Source organism: Symphalangus syndactylus, chromosome 5, assembly GCF_028878055.3.
Source record: "Symphalangus syndactylus isolate Jambi chromosome 5, NHGRI_mSymSyn1-v2.1_pri, whole genome shotgun sequence".
NCBI classification, from domain to species: domain Eukaryota; kingdom Metazoa; phylum Chordata; class Mammalia; order Primates; family Hylobatidae; genus Symphalangus; species Symphalangus syndactylus.
The window spans coordinates 92065214-92071213 of NC_072427.2; the positions used below are offsets into that span (position 1 = coordinate 92065214).

General features: G+C 40.1%; 1 protein-coding gene across 1 annotated transcript in view; it reads right to left on the minus strand.

Moving 5' to 3' along the window:
* The window catches only part of KCNJ15 (potassium inwardly rectifying channel subfamily J member 15), a 49185-nt gene extending 43546 nt beyond the window's left edge, over positions 1 to 5639 (minus strand). The window contains exons 1-2 of the mRNA XM_055276960.2: positions 5550 to 5639; positions 2282 to 2363 (exon numbers count right to left, since the gene is read on the minus strand). The gene's annotated coding sequence lies outside the window, so the exon portion shown is untranslated. The remainder of the gene's footprint in view (positions 1 to 2281; positions 2364 to 5549) is intronic.
* Between the last annotated feature and the right edge of the window lie 361 nt (positions 5640 to 6000).

A 6000-nucleotide genomic window follows, 5' to 3' on the forward strand; every position in this document is an offset into this window, starting at 1 on the left:
TGCAATGCTTGAATTGTTGCAGGGGAAAAAAATAACGGTAGCTGTATGACTTACATATTAAAGACTGAAGAAAATGATTAGGGAGGTGTATATGCCTTCAACACGCATTCCCACGGGCCAGTCATTTACAGCTTTATCATGCTTACAGCTCAGTCTCTGGACTGTTATGTTGGCTCTAAGACTCTGACGCATCCACCACACAAATACATTTCATAAGCAACCCTGGACTCTGAGGCAAAGTATGCAAAAAAGTTCGTGGGCTGCTTCGAGTCTCCAAACAGATGAGAGGGGATTGGACGGGAAAGGATATTTCAAGGATTTGACATGTACTGATTAAATCCGAATAACTTTGCCTCTCTATTCCATGCCTAAAGCCACATATTGGTGGGTTTTCTTGTAATGAGTATGTCATTGTTATTCAGGTATATAATTGCACACCACACACACACACACACACACACACGCCCCAAGAAAGCACAGCCCTTTCGAGATTTCCTCGATGCAGAAGCAGAGTGAGGTTGTGCCGAGCCTTATGGGAAAGAGCCCAGAGACCTGCTTTTGTTGGCTTCTCAGGTTTGCTGGCATGTGCAGCCTGGGGTCTCGCTCTCTTTTCCCCCGAAACACTGGCTGTCTGCACTGGTGAGAAGTGTGAGGAGAGGAAATTGGGGAAATAAGACTTTCTGTAAAATGACCACAACTGTTGGTGGGAGGAAGGAGTGGAAAGATGGAGAGAGGACGTTTTAGAAAAATGTGTTTTCCTTAAGCAACCAGAATCACAAAGTTCAACTAAGGCAATTTCTCTCAAACCCCCAGACTATTTATACGTTAATTTAATTCAGTGAAGAAAGGTCTGTTCCGTTATTTGATGAGGGTTTCTGACATGCTGCTACCAGCAATTTGGTTAAACTCTTCTAATCTTCAGTATTTTGGGAAGACTTGCCTTGTGACCTCTGGGTCATTCCCTGGATGGTCACTTATTATATTAACAGAGAAAGAGAGAAACTGCTAAAAAGTAAAACCCTAGAAGGTATGGAAAGAAAGAACAGCGCCCGGGGAAGCTGTGTGTGAGGTAAGTGCTTACTTACTTAATTAATTGGCTGGAAGTGTCTCTGATACTGTATTTAGTTTTCACAAAATGATGATATTTAAAAATGTATTATAGCTTTATGGGACACTTTTCTTTTGATTTTTAGGACAATTTTAAATAGGAGAGAATTTGTCACCTAAGGCTATTACTACTGATTGTTTCATATTTGTTTAAACATTCACAAGAGGACAAAATAAGATAGGATTGGGGATAACGGTTGATTGTGCATGAGTGTGAGTGTGTGCATGTGATCTTGAGGTTGCAAAAAATGAATTTTAAGAATCACTTGGATTTTTTTTTTTCAAAATCCCTCTTACAGGTTAAGGGGAAAAAGATAAATCTAAACATTTGAATTAATGGTACACATTTTTGGTCTTTGGTTTTCCACAGTTAAATACTACATTCGTTGTAAGTTTTCTAACCTGTGGGTTAAGGAAATTATGAGGTCAAGAAACATCTATTGAACAATAAATTCTTATTTCCTTCAAGCGACTAAACGCGGAAGTACAGAGGAGACAAACGTTGGCGTTACAGGAGCAATGTGGAAATTTCACCCAGTATAACATTTATTAGCTGAGGATAGTCTAAAGTCTCATGAAATTATACACAGATTAAAAAACATATTAATCATGGGTCATGAACAAAGTTCATAATGTTTCCAAACTCAGGATTGTTTACATTCCTTACACCTACCACAGAAAACTTACATAACTTTTCTCATAAGGATAGGTAACAGATTTTAAAATATTCCGGCGAGGTTTCGCCTTACGGCAATCTAAGCTGATTTCCCCACTGACAAAGGAAAGTAACTGCTTCAGAATTAGCCAAAGAACTATGTAATCGCTGAAAATCAATAACAAACTTGCTCTGACAGACCCTTGCAAAGAGAAGTCGGAGTAATTCTTCTCCCGCAAGCTAGACCCCCGTACACCCACCGCAAACAAGACAACATCTGGATATTGTTTCACGAGCAAGAATAAAACACTTTTTTTGTCTCATCATTAAGTAAAATTCCGTTTTCCACATGCAAACAGCACTTGTAAATTCCCCCAGATAAGCACGGGCGTCTTGAATGATTTAAATAAGCTTTAAAAGAATCACAACGTTTTCATACCTTTAGAAGTAAAGTTTTTCAAAAATACCTCCAGCATGCCACATGCCCCAGAGTTGACATAAGTGCCGTGTACCTCTTACCTGCAAAGACTGAAGAGTGCAGACTCCTGGCTGGATGGGAAGTTATGTCAAGTCAGAGAAATGCTCAGTCCAGACAGGTTGCCTTGGGAAAGATAGGTGTTTAGGGTTCCTCAAAATGAAGAAAACTCTCTCACCGTTCACTTTCAGTCAAAAACAAGTTGGTACAAGTTTGAGTAAGAATTACCTGGAGGAACTGAAGAGAGAAAGGAAAGAGATTGGGAGACATTGGGCAGAGGAGGGAGGGACAGGGAAGGAGGGAGGGAGGGAGGAAAGGAGAGAAAGTGAGAGACAGAGAGAGAGAGAGTGGGGGAGAAAGAGAAAAAGAGAGAAGGAATCTGAGAAAGGAGACCATGATGTCAGCATGTCTTAAGGTCTTAAGGAAATCTACAGACGAGCACAGGATTCTAGTGGGCATCCAGTCCGGGCTCTCCAAACACCTGTGCAAAAGAAAACTGATGCCTTTTTAAAGAATGCCAGTTAATCTTTGAAGAAACTTTGGCCATTCTTATCAAAGCTTTTTTAAGGTCCCTTTGGCTAAGTAAACTATAAATAAATAACCAGATTACCTTTTCTAACAATCTCTCCTTTATCCCATGTTTTCTTTTTCTCTTTCCTCTCTCCTCCCCAAATGAATATTAACAAAATCTCTTGCCTCCTGGGGGAATCAGAACGAACCCATACAGACTATACCTATATCAAACATAGCTAAGCAAAATGCCACAGAGGAAAACTCGTGTTTTTAGCTCAACCCCCTTAATGAGCTGATTTTTTTTCTATTGCCCTGCTTTCCTTGATAAATATTTTATATATATATATATATATATATATATATATATATATATATATAAAGAAGTTGAATAGACATGGGCAAAATTTGGTTCTTCTGGATCATGGAAACTGAGCTTCGGGATATGTGTTGGAATCTAGGTTCCAGCATTCTTGCATAGTCTGGCATCTTTATGAGAAATGTTCAGAATTCCATCCTTGAAGAAGGCTTCTAATGGAAGATCTCTGGAAGCAGAGACAGGAAGCTTCTTTCGGGAATGGGGTTATATGTCCATCCTATGCAAAGTGACTCTTACAGCCACCACATCAAGGGAGCCCAGTCCAAGGCTCGTGTGCTCTCCTGGCCTTCTCATGGCCAGACTTCATGGGGACCGTGGTCAATCCTAAGAGATGGAATGGGTTTTTCACAAGCACTTCCCCTAGAGAGGGCCCTCTACACTGGTCCAAAGGCAATGCCAAGAGACGCAAAGGGTCTCTTTCCCATGGGAGACGATGATATACCCACACGTCCCCTGCCCAGGCACATCAGTGGGGCCAGACCACGGCATCTGGTTTGACATAGAGCAGACAGAGTGAGGAACACTTTGCTTCTGTTGGAAATGAATGATACTTCCTCTCCCCAGAGTACTGGGCTCTGCAATTCACCCCAAGTGCAGCTGCTGCTGTTCTGGGTGCTTGAACTAAATGGGAGCTGGAAGTGATGGGGTGTCATTCTGTCTTTAGGAAGGAAGGGCTGAGACCTCCTTATTTTCTCCCCCCTCTCCCTCCTGACTCAAAGCTCAGTGCATAAATCATTCCATTTCTGTTTTCCCAGTGGAGATGGTATGCCTCAGTCTCCTTCTGTTTTGCTCTTTCTTTCCCTGGAAGCAAGGGACTCCTTTTCAGCCTGGGAGTAAAAATGGTGGCCCTGGAAAGAAGACACTGGGCTCCCAGGGGTTTAGGGCAGGAGGATTAAGAAGTCCACAAGATTTGGACTTCTTAAAGCTGGTACAGCCTTACTCCAGCAGTCTAGAATCAGATAGACCTCCTGCGAGGACATGCTAAAAGTCCCATAGAAAACAGGTAAGCACAGAGGTGAAGAACGATGAAAGAGGGAAAACTGAGAATTAAAGGATCTGAGTATACACCAGCTGCTCAAGTGGGATGACTTGCAGGGGCTGTTTCCTCGGCCTGGACTGGTCCCCTCTGGCCTTCATTCACCAAGCTGACTCATTGTTCAGGTCCTAGCCCAAATGGCACCTCCTCTGGGACATCCTTACCTGATCTGGTCTGGATCCAACTCCGTTCCCCAAGACTCCCTTTTGTCGTGTATCTCACTTACCACTGCCTCAAGTTGCCCTAAAGCTTTTTCGTTTACCATCTGTGTTCCAGTCTAGAGCTCAATGGTACCTGTCTCGTTCACCAAACCTCTTTCCAGCAATATCTGGCACATCATAGTCCCTCAAAAAATATGCATATTTGTCAAGTGGGTTGATAAAAGATTACATATGGAAGATATGATTTATTACCATGGAACTTTAATTATCTCCTTATATTTTAATCTGTATTTCCAGCCTCAGCTTTACTTAATAAACTAACATTGGAACACCTTTTTTCAATTTGTAAAACACTGCCAGAAATGTTGTTAATTCCATGCTCAGACCAAAATGTAGGCATGATTAGTTGTATTTTAAGGGCAAGAGATGGAAGCCAAAGAAGATAAGTGATTTGTGCAAAGTCACACAGCTACAGAGCAATGAATTGAAGCTCAAAACAGCTCTTTTCACTTTCAGTCCATGCATTTTTCATTATCGTACATTTTTCTTAAATTCTTATATTTTGAGCATATATATGCATGTGTAGCTTCTTCTCAGCATTGAGTTATACACTGCATGAATTATAACCATAGTTTAGTACTCTGGGAAGTTTTAGTTCTTGTAGGACCATATGCAGTAGAGTGGATACTCATTTATAACAATCTTAAAGATAATGGAAGGAAAAAATGAGTCCAGAGTAGCAGAAATAAATTTTAAAGTTTAAATGCTAAGACAATGTCCTTCATTTTGGTGATGTTTACCTGTTTTTGTCACTTTTCATTTGGTGATATGTTAACAATTAGATTTTGAGGCTGCAGATCTGACAGTTTACCAAAGAAGATGAGACATTATAAATGTATGACTGCAGCATTGAAAGGTGAGTGGGGAAATTCTAAAATGCGCATCTATGTGACTTCTGTCATAGAGGCCAGGCTTTGTTTAGCGTGCTTTAACAACTGAATGATCTAAGTATTTCTGGAAATTTCTGAAGCTGACTAAGGGAAATAGGACAAACTATTAATCCTGACAAAACAATATTTTCTGCCATCCAATCTCTCTCTCATCCAATGAGTAAAATTTGTTTCACAATCTGGTTCTAAGGAGTACAGCGGGAAATCTAGTGTATAAGATTACATGAAATAACATAGCTAATCATTTCATAATTGAACATGGTTAATTTTACTGACCTTTTAGCTGAAGACAAAAACAAATATAAATGACTATTCAGTAGTTGTGTTTACTTCTTTCTGCTCCCCAACCCCCACCTCCACAGTTAACTGAAAGAGAGACTCTTAGGTGTGTCAAATTTGCATAGAAAATGCATAGAAGTCTGGATTTTTCTATGAAGATCTGAAATGACATCTGAATACTGGGCAGAAGAGTTCACAAGAACCAAACTTTTCAAGAGAACTGTTCCCCAAGAATAATTTCCAAAAAAGAAAAAAAAATGCTATAATGTTTCCAATCCTCATCTTGGCTTGAATCAAGACATAAAAAACCTTAAAGTGTGATGAGAGGGAAAAAATATTTTTACCTTGGAATAAATTCTATTTAAGTTGGGTTAGATATGGAGCTATTTATGGAAGCTTACAACAGTTCTTAAAACTTCCTCAGAATCTCCCATGAATCTAGCAGCTT